Genomic DNA, 25,171 nt, shown 5'->3' with positions numbered 1-25,171 from the left:
CTTTGTGAAGAGTCTGAAGAAACCCCACCTCTGCAGAGCACAGAGATCTCATGCAGATCTCACAGTGCAGACCACATTAAAACAAAGACTGTAGAGGGGACATGATTTCTAGCTCTCTAGAACACTCAGCATAGCATTTCAAGCTGTGATCCAAAGCTTAATCTAATACAGCACATGTGTGTAACCTGAGCTCTGCTGTGCTGAGAAGACTGATGCTAAGATGTGAGACCGTGTACAAGCTTAAAGCTACACAAGGTAAGAAAAAGTAAAACTGTACAGAAGTGTAATCATTAAAACATGAATAATGGGGCAAGAAGAAGGTGAGAAATACTGATAGGAAAAGGCAATACAAAGACAAAAAAATCTAACAAGAAAAAGAAAGCAAAGAAACACCATGTTCTGTACCAGTTCTACTCTCTGTGAGGTCCCAGTGTTCATGCAAGTGTTCTTCTCCCTTGATTACGATTCACTAATCCCTCTATCATGGAGAAAAGTGTTGGCACCAAAACAAGTGCCACACATCTTCCTTTACAGCCCTCCAGATGATTCAGAAGCAATCATTTAAAAGTCATAGAATTGTTCATCTATGGGGGTGAGTCACTGAACTAGGAAGTGACTCTTATTCCAGACCACCTATGTGGTGGACCTTACAGCCTTGCAACAGGATTCCTACAAGACCAAAACTATTTCTAAGACTGATTGCTTTGTGACACAAGCTCTGTTGTCACCTGATTAAAGAGATGCTGTAAGAAGGAGAGAGGTGAAGCTCAGGGTACTGAGGACAGACACACATGCTGTTTCACTTGCCATATTTACTTTTACACATACATTACAAACATTTCCAAAAGTCTATTACCACACAACTGAATGCAAGTAACATTTTGCTGATGTTACCACACTCAATAAACCTCCTTGGACTGTTAAGTTTATAAGCTCAAACACTGAAATTATTCCTTACCAAGATGAACATTATCTACCATTTGGTAACACCTAGGAATGAACATGGCAAAATATTTTTAAAACATTACCTATACATAAAGATCTTCCAGGCACCTCATGAAGTTGGTTTGGCCTTTTTTTTCTTTTTTTCACCCCTCTCTCTCTCCCCTCAGGAACTTAACAGAGTACTAACAAAGGCATGTTAGTGTTAGACTTCTTTCTGGAGGATAAGTAGTACTATGACTGAACATCATCCACACAGTGTGTAATTTGGTAGTCATTTTCTGCAATGCACACACTAAGCAAGCTCAAAGTAAACATCTTTCCTAGAGTTTTACTCTGTTTCAGTCTTCATACTGGCTCTCTACAGTAAGTGGTTTGTGACAATATGTAGGTGGAATCTGGAAACGAAAGGCTGCTCCTCAGTCATGGGTCTTCTGTTCCTTTCACTATACACACATTCCCAGAAGAGACCAGATGGACAAAGGTATGACTACAAACCAGACTCTCTAGTGGTTTTTCACATGAGGATTATTACTTATTGACAGGAAAGGGAAGCTCTGTCAGAAACCACTGAGGCATCACTGGCCACTGTTATGATGAAATCAGAGTAAAACTACTCATGAGTGGATTTTTCAGATTGTGAAAAGATGGTTAAGAACTATGGAGGAACAACGCAGTGAAATGATGATGTTTGTGGGATCAAAGTTCCTCCTACAACATTAATATACACACAGCAAGCTTTTACTCATCTTTAGTAAGCACAGCGCAATGGCAGTAAACAGTGATGGATGCTCTTGATAAAACCCTGATGTTTAACAAGATCAGTTAGTCAAGTCTGGTTACACTTTTTGGCATGAATTGCCAGACAATAGCTGTTTAAAAAGTAGGTATATATGAGAGATTAACAATGCCTTTGAAATGCAACATCACAGGCTCATAAACATGTTTGCAGCTGAAGGCAAACCGAACTCAAAACAAGCCATGCGAGCTGGAGTACAAACTGTGACACAGGAAATAGCAACCATCTTGTCAATCAGCTCCCCAGACACAGAACAGATTCTAGAAGAGCTGTCTCTCAGCGACTGTGGTTTGCAGCAACCAGCAGCCCAAAGCCTGAGGCTCCCAGTGAATGCGCTTGGAATAGCACGTGTTGAGTCCCGCACACCACTGTGCGGTGCTAGAGACCGGGAAGGCTTGACCTTCACTCCCAGGTGACCCTGCAGCACTCGCAGTCGAGAGACTAGGACAGTACCTGTTGAAGTGCCTGTTCACCCATTGCTGCCCTCACCTTGACCTGAGGAACACGTGTAAGGCTTCGCTCTGCACTGCCCATCCTACACACTCTGCACCCGGTACGTCAGTGTGATAATAACCAGCCTCAGACCATATGCAGATATTCAAAGGAAAGACCTGCAAGCATATACAAGCACCAAACAATGACAAAATTCTACAGTATCACTGCCTTTCTTCCATGCACACACATGTCCAATGGCAGGGCCAGCTCTCCAAGCCATCAGTTCACAGCTGTGCCCCTTTACTTGCCCTGTACTCTACAGAGTACAGCTCCTGTGTATCTAACTACACAGATACACAGACTCAGATTCATGTTTTTAGGCTCCGCCCACTTCTAATGGTTATCAGTTTGCTCTTTGCAATGGAATACCACATAGGACTATAGGGATGATGAAGGGCCTGGAGCATCTCCCCTGTGAGGAAAGGCTGAGTGAGCTGGGGCTGTTCAGCCTGGAGAGAAGAAGACTAAGGGGGGACCTGATTAATGTTTATCAATAGCTGAAGGATGGGATGCAGGGGGAAATGGGCAGCCCCTTTTCAGTGTCTGTGGGGACAGGACAAGGGGCAATGGCTGCAAATTAGAGCATAGGAAGTTCTGCACCAACATGGGGAAGAACTTTTCCCCAGTGAGGGAGCCCTGGGACAGGCTGCCCAGGGGGTGTGGAGTCTCCATCTCTGGAGAGATTCCAGCCCCATCTGGACGCCATATGAGCTGGGGAGCTGCTCTGGCAGGGGGTTGGACCCCATGAGCTCTCCAGGTCCCTTCCAACCCCTGGGATTCTGTGATTCCCAGGAAGAAACCAGGAGTTTCACTGAACCAGCAATAACGTGAAAACGTAGAGACTCTCAACTATCTGTGTAAAATTCAAAGTAATTTCTTGCCAGCGTTGCCTCTTTAAAAGCTTTCTAAACATTGTTTAGCACTGTATTTTAAGTTGACCACAGGAAGTACAAATGGGAAAGCCCAGAAGAAGCCTTGCCTACCCCTCAGGCACTTCCTGCACTAGTGACAAAAGCAAAATGCAAAATTTCTAAGAAAATACTTAAGGTTTAGGTTGTGTTTTTTCCTCCTTTTAGGCAAGAAATATTTGTTCAACAAAAACTGTGGTCTGGACACAATGCCCACCTCCACACTCCTGTGTCTGGCTTGTCTCAGAGCTGCTGGGAGCGTATCTCAAAACAAGTCTGGGAGCAAACTGAATGTGTCATGAATGAACCCAACTGAAGCCAGCTCTTAATTTTTCCTCCCACTCTTCAAGCAAAATTGGTGCTTAATAGTCAATTGATCTACTAGGCCACCCTTTGCTGAAAGGAAATTACCTATACTCCTCTCCACTAGCCCTGTAATCACTCAGCTGATGGAAGAAAATGGTTAATGCTCCCTTTAATGAGACAGCAGGTGATTCAAGCATTCCTGCGTTAATGACAGTTAACAGTGAAATCTCTCTTCCTGCACAGACATCTAGGCAATAAAAGCAAGGATACAAAAGACAAAACATTGACAAAAACTTGTTTACAGGTATTATTTGTTTTCCCCATGCTTTCTACAGGGTAGCCTAAAGGGTCTGTCTTTAAATTCATGGAGCAAAATCTGTAACAGGTTAAGTCTCAGTATGTGTTTGCTCCAACCATAATTTGACCCCACACTGAAGTAAGAGTTGGGCATCTGCTAGCAATTAATTTTCCATCCCTGCTTCACTTCCACAGCCAGAAGAGGAATATGCACACCAGCATGTAGACAGAGTATGTTCTATTTTAGGTACCTGACCTGGATGACTGGAGAAGCAGGATCTTGAAGTGTCTGCTTCTTAATCTGGACACAGCATCTGATCTCTGCTGAGCATCAAACAGGCGTGCTTCTATGCACTCTTCTCTTTCTTGAGAGGATTTGCCAACGCTCACCAAAATCTCTACATCGTAAGTAATCAGCACACTTCTCTACTGTTCTCCATAGTTTCTGACAACCTTGAACAAGAAAAAAACAGAGCAAAAAAATCTAGTGTTGATACCCTTAAAAGTTATTGCATAAATAGTCACACAACTGATAAAGGAAGAGGGGGAAAAAACCCAAACCAAATTTAACACCAAAAAACCCCCACACTGGACACAGAAAGCATCCGTTACTTTGGGAGAGGTTTGAGTGAGATTTCAAGATGTTCCCACAGCTCACATTAAAAAAAAAAAAAAAAAAGCATAAAGGTTTTCTCATTAGGTAAAGATGGAATCTTAATAGCATCTCATTTCATGATGGTTGTTCCTACACAGGCGGGATTCATGTGCATGTTTCCACCAGTCAATACTGCCTTCAGAGCCTTCAATATTCCTTCCTCATTTCACCACTAACTTTTGGGGGAGACTGGCTGGAGAGCTGTCAGGAGGAGAAGGACCTGGGGGTGTTGGGTGACTGCAGGCTGAACATGAGCCAGCAGTGAGCCCGGGCAGCCAAGAAGGCCAATGGCATCCTGGCTTGTATCAAAAACAGTGTGGCCAGTAGGTCTGGGGAGGTGATTGTGCCCCTGGACTGGGCACTGGTGAGGCCACACCTTGCGTGCTGGGTCCAGTTCTGGGCTCCTCACCATAAAAAGGACACTGAGGTCCTGGAGCGAGTCCAGAGAAGGGCAACCAGGCTGGGGAAGGGGCTGAAGGGCAAATCCTCCCCTCAGAGGAGCAGCTGAGGGAGCTGGGGGTGTTGAGCCTGGAGAAGAGGAGGCTGAGGGGAGACCTTCTCACCACCTACAACTACCTGAAGGGAGGCTGTAGAGACAGAGACGTGGGCGATGGTCTCTTCAGCCAGGGGACAGGAGATGGGACAAGGGGAAATGGCCTCAAGCTGCCCCAGGGCAGGTTTAGATTGGATATTAGAAACCATTTTTTTACTGAAAGAGTTGTCAGGGCTGGAACAGGCTGCCCAGGGAGGATATGTTCAAAAAAAGGGTAGATGAGGTACTTAGTGATCTGCTTTAGCACAGGATGGGAATGGTTGGACTTGATGATCTTCAAAGGTCTCTTCCAACTTTGTGATTCTGTGAACTTGCTTAGTACAGGGCTTTCCTGGTAGGTAACACTACCTACATTCAAATCCTTCATCAATAAACTATTCATGTCTCTGTGTCATGGTAGAAATCAGAAGGCAAAGACTTTTTTTCCAAGAGAATATCTTCTAGAAGGTTTAGGTAGGGTGGGGCAGACTGCAGCAAGGGCATCTCACCTGTGTGAAATGATTTCAGAGTGTGAGACACAGATACCATACATGAATCAGCAGTGCCTTGGGGTCCCGTTTGAACAGCTTTTCCCTCCACGTCAAGACAAAGATCCTGTGCCTCACAAGAACTAAAATCAGACAAGGAATGTAGCTGTCTAAATCCCCTTATAAATTAACTGAGGGATGGAGTATCCAGGAGTGCAGTGAATCTGACTTCAGCTAATGTGCGCACAACAAAAGGCAGGATGGCTCCTGGGCCAAAAAGAGGAGATAAGCTCTCTGAAGTGCCCATGGTCTTTCAGGTGCTTAACAGCATCTTGGTAGCATCAATTCAAACCAAATCAGTTCCTCTAGTCCAAAGTAAAGTGGCTCTGACACAGCATTCCTTCTGCAGGAAGTTTATCTGGCTTACTTTTCACTAGTACCACAGACAGAACCCCGACTGTCAGTGACTGTCAACCTTTCCTCTACCCTTTATTTTCACAAAGGCCTAACTCCACTGGCTGTTTTCCTCCAGACTGCAACTTTCTGCTGCAAAATGCTGAGAGCATCCATAACCTCATGGCAAGACAAGTGACATCAGAACACGTGTCCTTAGCAGTGTATTAAGGATACATGACTTAGCACAGACCTGCACACAGCCACGCAGTTACTGTGCAGGAGCACTGGACAGGATCATCATGAAGATGGCAGCACAGTTCTACCTGCAGGTCTTGGAACTACATCCATAGCAAATGCCTGCCATGTCTGTAAAATCAGAGTAACTTCAATGGGGTTTACAAACAGTGAAGCCTACCAATCCTGACTGAAAAGACCACACCAGTTAAATGCATTCCAGCTAATTAGCATAAACACTCTTAGAAACATTATATTAATTATACAGTATTACATTGCATTATATTCCCCTACTACAGAAGGTTCCAAACTGTAGTTGCTTTCTCTGAGAGACAATGTCTTCATTGTTACCTAGAGAAACATGTATTTTACATAAGAATCCAGTAAAAATCTTCCATTTGGAATATTTTTATCTCCTGAGCTCAAACTTAGTTATGTCCTGTTGAAATTAAAGGCATTTTCTTTTTGCTCCAGAATAGGGAGTATTCTTCTTATTGAACACAGTAGGGCATATGAAAGACATCCACTGGTCCCAAGTCTTGAACCCTTTGGGATCTGCCACCTTGCATCAACAAACTCATCCGCTGGTAGTATCATCACAAGCTTGGGAGGGAAGGAAGGATGAAGCAAGGAAGCTTAAATTCTTATAAATTAGAAGAACTGGAGGAATGCAACATAGCATCATTCTCCTACTTTTACAGGCATGCTGTTCCCTATGAGGAATCTCTCCCTCTTAGCAAATATATATCCAGGTAATAATTTCCCTGATGATCCAAGTGTTCTTTACAACTACAGGCCACAAATGTTGGGTTCCTGATGCTAAACACCAACAGACCCATAAAAGACTTAACCAGCTAGAGGGAAATAAGACAATAGAATTGCCTTTAACTGTTTACCTTTGTTGGGTGATGCTATGCCGATGGTGCACTCTGAAAAACTGAGGTATTTAGAGACAAGCATCAGAGTGTGTGTGCATTACACTCAAAGGCTGTTTTTCCCAGGTTGGCCTCTTCCCTTTCCATGCAGCCTCCAGCACGCTGCTTTACACATAACAGATGCTGCTTTCTGTACACAAAATTATGTCAAATGAGATTTCAGGTAATAATGATTTTGATTTTTTTAAAATCCACAACTATTGCAGCACACACTCCCCTCCCCACACACACAACAACCGGTTTTCTGTTTAAGACTCCCAGACTGCCTGCAGGTACTGCTGTGCTCTGCCTCCAGGAAAGGAGATATATCTTATCAAAAAGTAATTAGAACAAGGAGCAAACTGTACTGTCAGCTGAGGCAATGCATGTGTACCCCATTGCAGTTCCTTCGCTTACCACTGCTTCCTTGCTAAGTAAACTGACCCAATGAGTCAGTCGTCGTAATAAAATGATGTAATGCATAAAAATTCTGAACTAGTAACCTCCAATATTCTCTGAACGTTCGGGAATAACCCCTGTATTAGTCAGGGAGTAGCAAGTCCAAGCTGCCACTGCCTTGGTGAGTCATGAACAAGAGACTTGGCATCTCTACAGCTTTGTGTAACCCTCCTCCTGTGCTTCCACCACAAGCCAACCGTTTCCCAAACTGGACACAGTGTGTCAGCTCACACAGTAGGAGCACATCTGTGATGCTGGCTACATGCTATCCCTGACTCATCAAAGTGTGCCCCAAACAACCCAGTGCTCAGTGATCTGTGCTCCTCTCTGTTTACACATGTCTACCCATTAAAACAGATGCATTTCTGTGTTGGACCAGCTAACCATCACCTAAAGACAATTCCAGTGTCTAACTGTCTCCTATAGGTCTTTCCTTGTAGGAATTGCCAACTAAACCATTTGAAAGCTTCTAATTCACTTAAAATAAGTGCTTAAACACAGTCTAGAGACATCTGCCAGCATCCAGGAAGGCAGGATCTCTATAAATGCAGGATGTGTGCTAGTTACACAGTATTAATAGTTTTAAGAAACACAAAGCAGGATTGTCATATTTAATTGCAGACTAAAATGGTTTCAGCCAACATTTACATGAATGTATCCCTGGTAAGGTCTGAAAAAGGAGTGGGGTGTTTGGGCCTTGGGTTTTTAAAATAAAATCAGAACAGGTCAGGGGTTGATCAGGAGAGAGTTAGCATCTCCAGAATAGACAAAAAATGCCAACTAGAATAGATGTTTACTTCTGCCACTCCAGCACTCTTCAAGTTGGTGTTTGTGTCGGTCACTGCAGATAGGTCTCAGTGGACACACACAGAAATTTATAGCTATTAAAATGACAATTAATTCAATAAAGCTTCCTCCCTCTACACAAAACACAGTAAGTTTAGTCTGCCACCATTGCTGGTTTTCTGATGCTGTGATTTCTGCCCATGGATCACTAAGACAACAAAATTACTGAAACTGCAGCGATCCCACGACACTCCCAGTGGGCAAATTTATGCAAAGTAACTCTGTGCAAGAAGCTCTTCTGAAAAAAGCAGAACAGAGAAGGACATGAAGTGTATCATCAAGGCAAGCTGAAACTCTGGCTGTGTGATCGGCAATTCTTCACAAAATTCACTTCTCCTTTATTTCCTCCCAAAGCTATGGTAGCTGCTGGCATTCCATAAGAATTTCCCACTCCACTTTCTGATACTGCAATGTACCTGGACACACTGCAGAGGGAATGATAATCGCTCTGTCTGGGAACTGCATCTGCTCTCTTGCACCAACATATACCAACGATACTAATCATACTTTACTTACAATAATTGGAGTCATATACACTGCTTTGTAATCATTAACCAAAGATAGACAGAACAATGAAAGCAGAAATGGGAAATGCATTATTCCATGCAGGATCTACTAAAGAACTGAAGTGCTGTTTCCTAAAGGACATTTAGAGAACCTTTACTGTGAAAGCAGTAGCTGAAGCTACTTCTACCACCACCTCCAAAAACAAACATTTGAAAAGATCTGTTGATTCTACATCCTAGCTTCTTTCTTTTCAATTATTCTTCCCTTTGGGACCCTGCTCTAAACTGCATGTAGGAAGTAAAGGTATTTTGCAGAGGGCCAGCGACTTCTTCCTTGTACTTTGAAATGGAGAATCATCATTTTGATGCTCCAGGTCATGGTTAGCCTGTCAAAAATAGAAAACCCTTCTCTGGTCCCAAGAACGCTCCACTTGTGTTCTCCATACAAGACATAATGAAATTTTAACCTCTAATTACTAAAAATTTAACTCAAAATTGCAAACAGCTTTCAGAAAAGATGCCTGGCAGAAAGTACCTTAGTACTTGCTGAATTCTAATAAACACATATTGACTCATTTTAAGGCTAGATAGTGAATGCTGGGAAGGCCAGGATGTAAGGCAAGCTGTGCTGTTTTACCTGCCAGCTCCAGTAAGCTCAGAGTTACCTTCTCAGAAACACTCTTAAATCTGAGACAGAAAGAGAAGGAATTAGCATATTCAATTATGAAAAAAGAAAAAAAAATGCAGCTGGGAACTTGTGTGTATTTGGACAGCATACCTGGGTTAAGGTTTCTCTAGCTTCTACAGTTTATACAGTTAAATCAGAGTGGTAAATAAGCTTAAATGAAAAAGACACAAATAGTAATGGATAAAAATCTCAGATCCCTGTCAAGCAGTTTCTTACATGGCTGAATAAAGCACCATTGCATGTGCTCTTTGCAGACAGGCAGTGACATTTGGCTGATACAGAAATGCTTCCTGGTATCTCTGAGTCACACCTGCACAGCACTGATATCCAATGCCCACGACAAGGCTGTGGGAGCAGACTTGCAGAGGAGAAGGGCAATGGGGTGAGCAATCAGTTCCCCTCTGATCAGTACACCCTGAGCTGTATGCATCACCTCCCACCAAGAACTCCAGGCTCTCCATCACTGGAGGGTGATCATCTCCAATTTTTGCTTTGCATGTGTGTGAAACTATCTTCCTTACCAGCAGCTTTCTGGACTTTGATTTTATTACCTTTGAGGATGCAGATAGCTAGCCTGACAGTGTTTCAGCTTCATAAAAATCAGCTCAGAACCTTTGCACTGCTGATCCTTGATGGGCACGAGTGCATTTTTGAAAGGGTCAGAGGTAGCAGATATTAAAAGCATACCCCACCTTGCCAACTTCCAATGGAACAAGAGATGACACATTAACCTCACACTGACTATTCCTGATAGAACTGTTCCGTTCCCTTACTCTCTTTGGTCAGGAAGCAGCAGAAATGGTTTGTCCCCAGAGCCACTGGTGGCTCAGTAAGCATTCCAGCTTTCCCTCTCAGCATTCCAAGCAGGGGAATCAGCTACAAAGGGTTCTTTCCTTTTCCTCCGATTAACACACACAAGTTTACACATTGCAAGTGCCACACATATTTTGGTATTGCTTAAGAAACATCTGGGTTAGGCAAGCAGAGTCTGGAGGAATGGAAACTGCCTTACTGGTTTTATGAAAGACTTAACTACAAAAGAGGCCAGAAAGCAAGGACATTTCTGAAGTTAACACATTCATCACACTATGGGAAAGCTGCAAAGCAAACTTGAGCTGCTTGCTGTGACAGCTCCAGAGGTTGCGTGCTGAGCTGAATGCAAATAACTGATCTAACTTCCTAAGAGCACCAGGAGATGACTAATGGCAGTCATTGTCTAAGCATCTCTTTCTGTGCTTAGGTGCTGGTAGCAATACAGGAGTAAATATTCTGGACCAAAAAAAGAAAGAGATCCATCAATTCTGTGTCTTGCCTGGGGGAGTTGCCAATACCGACTTCCTTAAAGCAGGATGTTAAAAAGATAAAAGCTTTCCTCACAGAGAAAGAGCTAACCCTGGTTATCAGGTTTCCTTTATGCAGTGTCCAATCACTTACAGCCAGAAACGGCCAACACCACCCACTGCACTCTAAGTGATCCTCCTGGCTCCAATGCTTCTCTCTGTCAGGGAAAATTCACCACCAACAGCCTTATGTCAGTGCCTCTTAAAGGTCCAGCTCCCACTTCATAACCTTGGCAAATGTCTGAGCTAGTGGTAATTCTGACTGGCAAAAATTAATCCTTCAACAAGGACAATCAGCAGGTGATCACAGGAAAGGACTACTGGTGAGGAAGGATCTGTCATAGGTGGAAGTGCCATAAGAAATTATCTAATGTGGGTTTTAGATAAAAACCTCTCTCACCTGGAGGTAAGATACAAGTGGGGTTAAATACGGCTCAGCAAGCTGCCCTCCTTAGGCCTGTTCTGAAGGGATTTTCTCTGTGAACTCTACTCACTAGATATAATGCTGCTTTAAACACACAGTACTGCAAAAACCTAGCCAAACAGATGTAAGAATTCCTAGTCACCAGTAGCCTTTCTGGGCCTGGAGTCATCCTGTGGAAAGGACTGTGGGCAGACTGCTCAGCACTGCTACCAACACAAAGCTCTTGTGGACTGTCCCCTCTGATACAACTTGCAGCTCTCAGGAGCCTGTGAGGGTTCTTGAAGGCTGGCAGTGCCCTGGGACCGACTGATCTAAGCCAAGTCTGCAGCAGCATCAAAGCATGTGTGGGGTACAATCTCTCTTGCTTGGTTATACGTGGCTGAAGTGAAATCCTATTTTCCCTGTTCCTACAGAAAAGCAGCACTAAAGATAACTCTTAGTCCCAGCTTTCCTCTCATTTCTGTTTTCCAGCCTAGCTCCTTCAGAGACAGCAGCCAGATCTAACATACTTAGGAGGAGGGCTAGCCTCTTCTGAATCCTAACCAACCTGAAATACTGGCTTTGTTGGCCAGAGGCCCAGGTGAGGCTGCAACTGTGACACTATATGCAGGTACCTTTGCTTAACCTTTTCCCTCCCACACTGCCAGTACACATTGTAGATATTCTGTCATCTTAGCAACAAAGATGATTTAATATACAGCTTTTTATTTCTCTTTCCCACTGAGCATGCCTAATGCCCTGCTCTGCAGCAACTGCCAGCAGCACAGTCCTTTCCAGAGAGCCAGTCAGACAGCGGGCTGCACCTTGCCAGCATTCAGCCTCCCCAGCGCCCCCAGGGCCAGAGGCTACTGTGCCAAGTGCCTCCAGCCCGTATCAGGGAGGGGCTCAGCAGCACCCTCACCTTTGGCCAACTGCTCACTCTGTTCCACCGGTCCTGACTCAACCTCAAGGAACAGCCAAGCAAGCAATGTCCTCTTCCTCTCTTACTGTTTGGTCCAAAGGAGACTCTAGGCTTACACACACACACAGATAGAATCCAGGATTGTTGCACAGACTCACCTTCAGACAGAGAAGCCTGTAACATCATGGTAACTGGAGAGGTTTAGACTCATTTCTCTAGCCATGCTCACTGGGAAAAAAAAAAAAAGAAAAAGTTAAATTAAGTGTTCAAACAAATCTCTGGGACGTTTTATCACAGCAGCTGGGCATGGCAGTTGTGAAACTTGTGTCGTTAAACACAGCAGCCATTCAGGAGTTTCTGTCCTTAGCTCCCTGGGGAAAGGCTACTTTTTCCTGCAATGGCAAGAAGGCTTTACTCATGGCAAGAAACCAGCTCCTTACACTAGTGCATGTAATTCCTCAGCCTAGTATTTTTGAAAGGGAACATTTCATAGGTTAATCACTGTGTTGGGTTAAGTATTGTGAAAACAAGCAATACACATACACTCTGGGCAGGCTCATCGAAAAAAATTAATTCAAGCAAGCTGGACAAAGGCCTCCTAAAGTTTTCTGCTTTACTGTGCCTAGTACAAATTGGATCATATGACAATTTAGTCCAATCTAGTCCAACTTCCTTCTCCAGGCACCATCATTAGGTCAAACCAGGTTGCGTAGGGCTTGATTCAATCTGGTCTCAAAACCTCCACAGAGAGTGGTCATACAACCCCTCTGAGCAACCTGTTCCAATGCTGGACTGCTTCATTACGAGGAAGTTCCCCCTCATCCCCAGCTGCAGATGACAAAACAGTCTTTTCCACCACAGAAGATCTTCTTCTGACAGTTTCTTCCTTTAGTTTCCTAACTTTCATAGCAATATACTTATTTTCTCAAACCCCTTCTCTGATCTGACTCCTGCTTGCCTCCTCATTCCTTTTGTTCACCCTTGACTTGTCACCTTCACCATTCCATCCCCTTGCTTGCTCTTTTATGCTTAGAAACACTCCAGGGATTTCTTGCTCTCATTCTCAGTTTAGTCCTTGAATGTTCTCAGCCCTAATAGTACTTACAGGTCCCTGCAAAGAAAGATCCCATGTCACCCTTTCTCCTTGAATTCCTCAGTGCAAGATGATGGATGCCCAGGACTTATCCACTCTGCTGGTGACTTCATTCACAAGCAACATCAGTGTGTTTCCTTCCTCTCCTCCACAGCATGTAACAAAAACTCCCTCATAAGCAGATGCCATGAATAAAAGCTACCTTGTTTTCAGCTTCTGCCCTGGAGACTACCAGACAGAGTAGTCCAGAGGAAGCCACAGCTTCTCCTGTGAGGTGGTATTATCAAGACTGTGCTAATTTCTACAGAACTTGGGGCAGATGTGAGATATAGCCCAGCTGTGCAAGCCACCCCTGAAGGACTTCCAGGTAAATTCATAGTGGAAAATGCTGACAGACTGCTTGCTTCCCCACCTCCACCTAAGGGGAAAAAGATTTCAACTTTACAACAACAACAAAAAAGATTACAGACTGGGATATCCCAACTGCCTTAAATCTGACTTCAGCAGTCGTCTTACTTTGGGTGACTCAGGGTTACTCAGCTATCAAGACAAATTATCAAGCCAACCCTTTCACTTTGACACCAAGAAATAATGGCTCTCGTGACATTTCTTCCTGTTCACTTGCTTGCCAAATAGCATTGTTGAATTCTTCTCTACAAAATAAACACCTGCTACCAGAACCTGATACACAAGCAAGCTGCCCCAGCTTCCCAAGTCCAGATAGCAATGGTGCAGTTTGAGTAATTTCCCAGAAACTCATAAATTTCAGGGATTAAATACACTTAACATCACTATCATGAGTTATAAATGAGCTCCCATTCCTTACACTGTGTGTTTGGTTTAAAAGAACCATAGTCAACTCATGCTATTGGCTTATTTAAGAACCTCCAAGCCCTATAAGATAAAGCATAACTTCCAACAAAGCACCTGGAAGGCAAACTGAAAACCCAAAATACAGCTGCCATGATGACTGCTGAAATCTACTCTCTCTGTTCAAGTAGCAGCAGTGCCTCCACCCAAAATGCTGCTGAACTGCTGTGAGCTGCTGCACTGGAATACAATACCATCTAACAGACAAGGAAAACAGTAATTCTTAACGTCTTTACCACGAACTCACCAGAGGTTATCACCAGTGTTTGTTGTGTGTAGAAGACAAGCAAATAAGCAGACAAATGCTTTCCTATATAGTGAGCAGCTCCAGAAAGGGCAAACCAACATATTTGCAGAGTACTATGCAGCCACCCTCTGCATGTGTACATTTCTGTATGTAAAGCCTATATGCAAAGTAATAACGAGAAGATTTAAGAGAAATCATTAACCCGTCACCAGAAAACCTCTCCTCTGCATAAGCCCAAAGTTCTCCACCAATACACAGGCACCTGCCCTTACTAGAGCGAGTAACTTGGAGATAAGGCTTGTATCACTACAATTCTGTAGAATTTCACAGTAGGAATTTCATGAAGGCTTTACTTGGAGAACTCCTGCTTTCAGCAAGAGCAGAAAACTTGGGAGATCACACTAAAATTAGAATGTGCCTACGTGCCAAGTCTGAGATTGAGCCACATACCTTTCCTTCCCTAAAAGACTATTTTGATATCAGACTTGGTTCAGCTTATTTACAGGTTTGCAGGTCATTTTTTAACTTGTCAAAACACATGCCAGGCATGTGTGGAGCAGCCAGATAACTTATCATTTAAGTAAATTCTGAAAACAACATGCAGAAACAAACATTTAATACAGATGATTATCACTTATACTTTGATTCTGGCTTCATACTACTGCCTTTGCATCACTGCATTTAATTATACTCCACATTTCCTTCATGATTCATCGTTGCATAACAAACTAGATAGCCACTTTATGGGCGTGTTGCAGGTTTGCACAATTAACTGAGTCTATTGGACTGGAAATGACGATTTGTATTAACTGAAGAGATCATGTGGCTGCATAGTTTGTGGGTGTTGGTTTATTAGAATGGAAAGTGCCAATTAGAGAAGGGGAAAACAAAGACAAACTCATTATGTTTTGAAGAAAGGTACCTATGACTTCCTGGAAATGTTTAAGTTTATCTGGGATAGGATTCCCAGTTGCTAAATTACAAAGAAAATTATTCTTCCTGTGTTCACAAGCACGTAGGAGCCGTGAAGGGGGAGGGAGGACAAAAGCACACAGTGAACACTCCAGGAACAGGACCAGAGCAGTTTCTCACCAAGGCCACCTCTATCGTCGTGCTGCCTGCCAGCCCCTTGCCCAGCGATGGCTGTGCCTGCCGTAGTCCAGCCACACTGCTCGCACAGGCTGCCGTGGCCTAGACTGACACCTCAGGCTCTGCCCCGAACGCAGAAAGACCCCCAGCAGAGCCCGAGTGGAAAAGAAGACTTCTCTACAAATAAACGCTGGCTCCCACACTTGCAGAGGAAGCAGCAAGCACAGTCTCAAGAGGACAGCAGCCTCTGGACTGGTGCTGCTGGTTTTGGCCGTGGCACAGGCCGCGCTGCGGAGCCGCACAGCAGGAATGCTTCCTTCCTCACCACCGTTTAAGCTCAACAGGAAATTCACTTTGAACATACTTTTCACATCGACTTTCAACAGCTCCATCTCATTACCACAAACCTACACTAAGGATGCAAAGTCTAGAATGACTACAGCTTACCTATTTGACTGGTACTCACACCATTTTGATTAACAAGTGATGGTTACGACTGAACAACCACCATATAACTTAAGAGAGTTAAAAACAAAAATGTGCTACAAAGTAGCTACTTAAGTTGCTCAAAAAACATCCACCATTTGAATTTTCCCATCAAATCAAGTGGAAAATATTGCCTATTAATTTTCTGTATTGTACTTAAAACCAAGAAATTGCATAAATGGATCATCCCTTGTAATTTTCTTCAGTTTCAATGGAGAAAGAACTCAATTCAGAGTTTGAAAAGACGCTTGATATGCTTCATTGTGGTATATTAAAGGAAGACTTTTTATTATTTTTAAAGCAGATTATTATTCTGACAGCATTAATAATTGGAATCCTTCTCTGCCTCAACCCCCAACTTCATGGTAGAGCCAACACTCATAAAATATCAAATACATACCATGCAGAAATGGTCTTACAAGAATGTAAGCAATCAAGTAGCTTATTTTAATGCAACTACATGCTAAGGTATCTATCAGGATTTCTATTAGCTGCTGGTCAATATATCCCCAGCTTTGCTTTTCCCACCAACTTGCACTGGTGACAGCTGGAAATTCCAACTGCTACGAGGTTCAGAAGTATGAATCAAGCACAGGAACTCACAATATTTCTCAGGGTCTTGAAACAAGAACCGTGTGGCTGTTGGGTGCAAGTGCAAGAGGAATCTCATTTTCTGTCCAAATATATCAGGCTGGTGAATGAAGTTAGTAAATCAAACACTATGGGGGAAAAAAGGGAGAGGCAAGTTGGGAGATAGAGACTGCAAAACGACATACAGAAAGTCTGTGGAAAAGCACTGTGATTACACCAGCTTTTTGCCCCTTCTTACCTGCTTGCAGCCAATGCTGCTATGTACAAGACAGTTAAGACCTGTCTCATAGACACACATGCATATATATAGGTATTCATTCATATGACAGACGTTTGTGAGTGAAAAGCTGGTCTCATGCCTCAATTTGAGATGCCCAACATCAAATGTTTTGAGGCAACCTGACTTTAAAGGCATGACCTTAGTTTTTTTCTCAAAATAACCATTATGAAGTTTAGATCAAACACACACAAATATATGTGTGACCTTAGAGACAGGGGACTAGTGACACTAACATTTAAAAATACATTCTAAATAAATAGATAGCAACTTTTTAACTCCATATGTAGGCACAAATAAGAGCTGAAATTCAGAGATATTGATTAATCTTTTTGCCAGTTAAATCCTCAGGTCCTGTAGTGCTCAGCTTCTCAGAAAATTAGTAGGCACAAAGATGTGCTCACGTAAGTAAGTGTTAGGCTCTGGAATTAAAGATGTCATGCATAAAGAGACATTAAGAGATGTCAGATTTTGACATGAGAAAAAAAACCAAGCAAGTTCAGCAGCACTTTGTTGGGCATGTCTGTAGCAAGGGATCAGTAGTACAAATACAAGCACACATCTCAAAATATAAATGCTCAGCAGACTGTTCTGCCCCCTTACACATGCCCTATATAGGCAGAATCTCAAATATGAATAAAATTAGCTTTATACTCTCTGGGAATCGAGTTACCGAACTATTAATTTCTATGATGATACACTTAGAATGGTTTCCAAATACCATTTCTATATAGAGAGCTTATCAACTGAAATGACTAGTTCAGAATGAGAACCAGCCAAGCTTTACCCCCCACTGTCTTTTCTGCTCAATCTGCTCTCATGTCCCTGGCTCACTGAAGCCACACGCTATTCCACCTTCAGGTCTTGTAAAATCTGTGAAGTTTCCTTCCCCTGCTTTCAACAGTCTTACCAATACCCACCTGATACATAAGGCATCCCAAGTTTCCCTGGGTTATGTTTTTAATGGCATGCTTGCTATACATCTAGACTCTCAGTTTTGCTATTTGAGAGATCATATGCCACACCTATTGATGAGACTCTATAAACAATTTTATCAAAAGATCAGTCTATGGCATTGCCTTTAACGTGCCAAAAGGCTAGAACAAGCCACAGGAAAAGGCACACACACAAAAAGAAAAAAAAGCAAAGCAAAATATCCAACAGCCACAGGTGCTGACAACATTTAGTTATTTTTTCAAGAGCTCCTGTTCAGTCTTGCAAATACAGATCTGACCACAGCAGTCCACACATCCCACACTGGGCAGTCCATCGTGGTGTCCCCGGAGATTGACTCAGTGGATGTATGGTCTCAGCAGCATCTGCTGCAGCACTGAGACCACCTGGGAGTGGCTCCTTCCACAAACAGCCTACCTGATCCAATTTATGTCCCTTACCTTGGTGTCTGTGACAGAGTAACTAATAAATTTTACCATGTGCAAGGAGTTCATAGCCCCTGCATCAGATACGCTCCTCGCAGTTGGGCAAACCAGTTGAGACTTCTTGGAGCAAAGAGATGGAAATCTTTCCCCAGCTGGGATAAGAAACACTACACACACACACACACACACAGAGCTCTGCAGATTTCAGATGCAGGCTCACTTTGGCAATTATCAAAGCCTAGATATAAGGCAGAGTCCAACAGCTTGATCTCAGCACTTTGCTCCTTATTCACAGAGCTTCTAGTTGTGTTGAAGAATAGTCAGGGCAGACACCTCTACCTGCAAAGTACTGTGTGAATGCACCCCGTTGTTTTTGGGTCATTTAGCTCTGCCAGAAAGATGGCATCTATTTACATAGCGAGAGGACTGTGGCAGAAAGTGCACATTGAAAAAGAAAGAGCATCGTAGACAAAAGTAACCGAATACCACGTGTTCATGGAAAGGATGAGAAGGAACTTCAGCGGTGCTGCAGACCCTAATGCTCAGTGTGGGGAGATTCCTGGAACTTGCCCCCAACCCTCATTATGCTTAACACAACACTTGAGTGGAACACTGCCTAAAGGGCATAAAAAACACAGCTGGGCTAGTCAGCTGCCAGCAAGCCCTCTGGTCTGCAAGGAAAGAGATGAGATGCAACAGGACAGTTAGACTGGGATTTGAGTCAGCTCTGTCAGTTTCTGCTGGTCTCTCAACACTGCCCTAAAAACACCCAATCTAACAGGGATTAAGTGAGCTCCAGGTATTTCACCAGACTAGAGCTCAGCTTTCTAATGACCTGTTCACATGCCTGAGAGCAAGACTGAATTTAGCCAGAGAGGACTGTGTACTGATGTCCCTACGGCAGCAGGATGGATGCAACATTTCTGCCAGGCACTCGTATATTATAGAACGGGTGGTAAAATCAGATGTGGCTGTGGCCATTTCTGGGAAACACAAGTGTGAACAAACAGCTATTTTTAATTTATCGAGTTCCATTCAAGTCTAAGCTGCTACAGAACCTGTGTCAATCTTGGTGTCCTTTTTTGATCTCTTCCCTCAGCTTATGCACTGAAAAAGTCTGAGCACATGATTACCCCATCCAGGCAACATGCCTTTGAAATGGCTTTTTAATCTAGACTCTCCTCTCCCTGACAGACTGACTTTTGCAGTATGTCTGTATGTGCTGTCTAGACACTTGAATATGCTAACCTCTAATTTAGTCCTCCTTTACTGACCCATGAGTTTCCTCCCTTCTGTGGGTCTGCTGGATAAACTGGAAATGCAACACACTCATTCTGCCCTATACCTGCCTAGTGTAACTGCATTCATACAAATCTGACCAGAGGAGTAAGTGCATGTTCCTCATTCACAGCAATGATGAAGACTTACAATGGAAAAGATTTTAAGTGGTCTTCTAATACTGTTCCCTTTTTTGCTGTCTTCAGACTCATGGAACAGCACAGTGCTTTCCTGGAAGGACTGGGGACCCTTCTGCAGAGAGAACAGCTTGAGCTGAATCTTATAAGCAGAATTGAATCATTGTGTACCCAGTTATGTTGGCAGAAAATGATGGAAGAGCCAGATTGAAATAGAAAAAGGGAGCACAAAGTACAGATGTATCCTAACAGCAGCCATGCTACTCCAAATCCCAAGGTCCACCTAACCCAGTATTTCCCTAGAATGATGAAAGAAAAAGGAAATGAGAGATCTAGGGCAGTGGGTAGCATCCTCTCCCAGTTCCCAGCAATGAAAAGGCACTTTCTCCACAGCCTTAATGGATTTTTCTTTCATCAGCCTCTCTTGTGCCTAGTTTTGGAAGCCATGTAAAACTTCTGGCATTTGCAGCATTCAGAGAGATGTAATCAAGGTACACAGATGAGAGCTCACAAAAGCCATGCTATGCTTCCACTTTAGATAGTATGTTTGCATCACAAACCACTTCCATGTGCCTGAAGCATAAAAGATTTGCTATCTGTGTCAGTTTCTGCAGATGACTTAAGAGGCAATTTAGCATTATCCAATTGCTTTAAAGTCTTGTACAGGGTGAATCTGCACAAAGCCTGAGTAATGGCCCCTATAAGCAGTTGAATTTCAGTCTGTACAGTAGTATATTGTTACCCTTGTGATACAGGAGTCTGCACTGCTAATCTATGGATACACCTTACATTCAAACTCATCACCTCTGCCCCTTCCTTGAACACCTACACATCTGTATCCCGCACTGAGTACCACAGTACACTGTACCAACATCCCCCATACAGTAATAGTAAGTATAAAGTTTAACTACTTGTAACTGGAGCAATATTTCCCCACTCATGTACCAGCACGTGACTTCACTGCCACTGCACAAGTCTCTTGCTATCAGTTCAGTGAGACTACAGCAATCCCCATATGTCCTGTATGCATTGGGTTTTTTCCCCCTTGAATTAGTAGACACTCAAGTTCATTTCTGTCACTTCAGGGTGACAGATGTTCAAAACTTAGGTGGCTAAGAATTTTATTATGTGTGTACTTTGTTTACACTGCCATAATGCATGCATCACTAGAGTAAGTGTGCATCACACAGACTCCCTAACCTCAATATTTATATGTAGATCCACTCTGTCAGACTACCACAAAACAGAAGAACCTGAATAAGACCTATGAAATGAGCCTACAGAACCCAAACACACAGTTTAGCTGCACAGCTTGAGAGATATGACAAGTCACTCATTTTGGAAAACAGTATCCAAGCCAAGGGTAGTGTACTGAATTTTGATCTACTGAATAAAGACAGAATTCTAGACTCTTAGAAAGCTCACCTTCTGCATTGTTTTTGGCTAGCTTCGCTCTTCCTAAGCAATTCCTTACCAAAGGGTTCATAGAAGCTGCATATGAAATAACTGAAGTGAAGAATGGTCCGTGCTGTGGCATCTCTGGAGGTGCTGTAGGAGTGTATCTACACCACCCTCATTCACACAGCTGGGCATGCACAAACCAGCACCACAGCATCCAACTCTTACTTCATTTACCTCTCTTCAGAAAAGCTTTTCCTCTCTGATTACTTACCACAATTACTTTTTCTAATCATCAACAAAGCAGAAGAGTATCTAAGCTACTCATTCCCCTTCAGGTAACCAGACCTGAGGCACATTTACCAGAAAACACGGGGAAAAAAACCCCAAGCTTCCTGCTCAAGAGCACCTGCCTGAAATAAGTAGGATTAAGCAGTAATACAGCAGCAGCTTATGTAAAACAAAGTATTGTTTACTTACAAACAACAACAAAAAAATCACAGCAATCTACAGAATGATCATACAAGAGCTATACCTGACATTCTGTATTAAAAATATGTTACTCCCCATGTTAGTCTTTCAGTATGAAATTGTACTTTCATCACTTTCTACCTTGCTAAAGATGTTTTGCCTTTCACTTTTCCAGCTGCTTACATTTATGCCTTTCTCTTCTCAAAACAAACAGAAATAAATAGCCACTACAAATTTAAAGTGTTGAAAACAGGAAATATCAAGGGAACTGAGATCACCAAAAAGGCATACACTACAAAGCAACCTAGAAATAGGACAACTCTGATCAAAGGACATCCAGTATCACAGGGATCCCACCTGCAAAGGGAATCCTTGAATAACAGGGAATAACATGAATGAAAGTCCATTATATTTTTTCCAAAGAAATCAGACATTTCTTTTACTAAATACAGTTAAGTGTGTAATTCAAGTCTGAAAAAGGGTAAAGAAGAGGTTTAAAGCATCCTGTAATACTACATTAGCTGGTTTGGGGTTTTTTGGGGCAGACTTTTTATCAACTATCATTAACCAGCCAACATTACTTAGGAGTTAGTCTTTAGGCCAGACAGCAAAATGCAGAGTGGTTTACATATACCTACAGAACTGTGAGGTGGTTTAAGAGGCCTGGAGTAACTTCACATTGCAAAGAAGGGAGAGAAACAGGAATGTAACTGCTGGTACAGAATTCTGCTTCCACTACACCCAAGTCAGCACAGAAACTATTACACGTAGCACCATTAATAAACGTTTTTGTTCAGTAGATCCATCAGAAACTTAAGGCAGTGGAGTTTTAGAGAACAAAGGCTGGAATTGAAGTCATTTAACAGTAAGAGACAAAAAGTTCCAAACTATTACATGCACGTGAACTGAATTCTCTAACAGAGTAAAACCTGGCCTGGTAACGGAAGTACAGAGGCCACAGAGTAACATCTGCATGGAAAGACAGAATGACCTTTTCCCTGATCAAAGATTCTCAGGCACAAACAAGTTGAAAAGCCAAACATCTAGTCACGTCAACACTGGGAAATGTCTTTTTAAAAAAAGCCCATCCTTTGTATCCATTAATAACAACATGTAGGGCTGTTTACACCATCAGCCAGTATGTACATCAACATGCCAGAAGTTAGAAACAAAGGCAGCTTTCTCCTCTACACATATATAGAGCCAGGAACAACTTAAACTCTAAGTAACTCATGTTGCATGCGTTTATCCCAAACACAGGACAGCACAGTCTCACCCTTAACACCACATGACCTAATTCATCATAAACACAAATATCACTTGCCTGCTCCCCTTTCTTTTGATGGTCCCTCCTCCCTTATATTCTTTTCATTTTCATAGCATGCAGAGCCATCTTTAGAGAACTACTTCAAGGAAAAAACAACCCCTACCAAAAACCCCTCATCGTTTGTATTCCTTTCTTCTCACATCACCTGCATGTGTGACAGCAACGCAGCAGCTTTTACGATACCAATACACAGGAGGAGAACAAGGGCAGGTCGAGCACTTTAACCAGAAAGCCCGAAAGAGAAAGCGTAAGTCACCTGCAGACACGCACCACACGGTGCAGGGGAATCGAGCACCGTCCCCCCTCAGCAATGCCCAAAGCTGCTTTACCTCAGGGCACAGCAGACATTTTGTTCGCCAGCAGCTCTCAGGGCCAGGCCCCTGAGCGGGAGTCCCGCGCTGGTGTCGCTTTGTCCAGCCAAGGAATGACGGCACCGTACGGCAAAGCTGATCAAAAAGCCGCCTGGAAATAGTCACTGAACTGTCTTTTACGCAGCAGCTTTCGCCAAGAATCTTGCTACTCTAACCGCTGCGTTTTACCATGGGAAATGCCAAGTCCAGACGCAGAATACACCGACAAACCCGCGGTCACTCACACACAGGCAGTGACTCGAGGCGCCAACGAATCGTTAAGCACAAAGATGGTTTTATTTCAACACAGCGTTCGGGGAAAACGGACATTCACAACAGCAGCTGCTACAACGGTGAAAGCTTCGGTAAGGGTTTTCATTCTTCCTTCCCGAGACAAGGAAGGACAAGTGTTCCCCGGGACAATATTCGGACACCAAACGCGCGGGGCGAGACCTCGCCTCACCTCACCTCCCCGCTCAGGCGAAGCGGCTGCGACCGCGGAAGAGCCGCGGCACCCATCGCCGAGGGAAAAAACTAGAAGCCAAAGCCCAGAGGAGCAGCGCGGGATCTCCCCGCCCCCGGAACCGCCCGCTGCACCCAGCTGCTCGGGGCGGGAGAGCGAGCGCTGCCTGGCGGCGGCGGGCCGGAGGCCGAACTGCAGGACGGGGCTTCGCGCCGCCCGCCCGCCCCTAGGCCGGCCGCAGTGCCGAGGCGCGCAGGACCCTCGCTCAGCCAGAGGACCGCGGGAGGACCCTGCCCGGCGGCTGAGCGGGGTTACCGGCGCCGACGGTGTCGGGAGCGGGACCCGGACAGACCTGGTGGCAGCAGAACGAGTAACCGCCGCCATCTCCCGGGAAACGGGGACAGGCGGAAGACCAGTTGAAGCGGGGAGCGGCGGCCAGAAACCAGCAGGCGGCCTGGGCAGGACAGGACGCCGAGGGCCGGCTCTGTGAAGCCAGGCACCGCAGGGCTTCAGCGGCACTGCCTCACAGCCTCTGCCACGCCGGCACTCGCTGCTGCCTGCGCCGCCCCTGCGCTGGCCTCAGTCCCCAGCAGTTCCCACTTGCGCCGCCGGGCCAAGCCACGGGCGGCAGCTCCCCGGCCAGCCCAGCGCTCCGGTCATCCCTGCCCGGCGGACGGGCCTCTCTCTCTGTCTCTCAACGCGGAGGCGGCCGGTCTCGGAGGCCGAATGAGGAGGAGGAGGAGGGGGTGTAGAAGCGCCGAGGCAGGGGGCGGCACCGCGATGGCAGTGCTGCCCGGAGGGCGCACTCGTTCCCGCGGATGAACCCAGAGGATCGGACAGCGGTGCCGCCGCCCCGGCCGCCTAACATAACTCTCCACCCGTGCCCGGCGAAGCCCAGACCCGCGCCCGCCCGGAAACCGCCACCGCACCTTCACCCGCCCACGCTGGGCCATCGCCCCTTTAAGGCTTCTCCCGACAAGCGCGCGAAGGGGCGTGGCCGCGCGGGCCCGGCTCCTGGCGGCTCCGCCCCCCGCTATAAGAGCGGCCGCCCGTCCGCGGCGCGCCAGTGATCGAGCGCTGTCGCGGGCTGGCGCATGCGTGTGGCGCCGGCGACCGCGCGGGGACATGCGGAGCTGCGCGACGCGTTCGGGGTGAGTGACGGCTCCGGCGGCGGCACCTCCGGCCGCCCCGCTCGTTGCCATGGCGGCAGGGAGGCCCCCCCCCCGCTGCCGCGGCCTGCCGAGGCCGCTCCCGCCCGCTGCGCACCTGAGCCGCCCAGCGGGGCTCGGCCGCGGCCCGGGGCTGCCCCGTACCTGCCGCGGGGCAGAGGAGCGAGGTCCTAAACGGACCGAGGGAGCGGCTGCCGGCAGCATCTGCGGGTCGCCAGGGCTGACGGGGCCCCTAGGACGGGGCCGCGGTTCCGGCGCGGCCCACACCAGCGGGCGCGGGAGGTGGTGGCGGGCCGTGGCCCGGGAGGCGCGCCGGGGAGGAGCGGGAGCGCGTTTTGTGCCCTTGCGTTGGCAGAGGCGGCACCGCTTTACCTGCGGGGTCTGGCGGGGAAGGCGGCTCGGGCTCCATACCCTCC

At 45.2% G+C, this 25,171-nt stretch overlaps 1 long non-coding RNA gene across 2 annotated transcripts; it reads right to left on the bottom strand.

Moving 5' to 3' along the window:
* Positions 1 to 2,287: 2,287 nt before the first annotated feature.
* LOC311200538 lies at positions 2,288 to 24,616 on the bottom strand. 2 transcript variants are annotated; one of them, XR_014617828.1, is made up of 3 exons: positions 23,592 to 24,616; positions 4,004 to 4,200; positions 2,288 to 2,352 (listed from the first exon to the last, which is right to left on the bottom strand). It is a non-coding gene; the product is annotated as an uncharacterized lncRNA (long non-coding RNA). The 2 variants fall into 2 exon arrangements; XR_014617829.1 differs by lacking the exon at positions 23,592 to 24,616 and adding an exon at positions 12,289 to 12,343.
* Between the last annotated feature and the right edge of the window lie 555 nt (positions 24,617 to 25,171).

Source organism: Gallinula chloropus (assembly GCF_964237585.1).
Source record: "Gallinula chloropus genome assembly, chromosome: 23".
NCBI lineage: Eukaryota > Metazoa > Chordata > Aves > Gruiformes > Rallidae > Gallinula > Gallinula chloropus.
The sequence above is the reverse complement of the archived record's forward strand: the minus strand, read 5'-3'. Positions and strand labels throughout refer to the sequence as shown.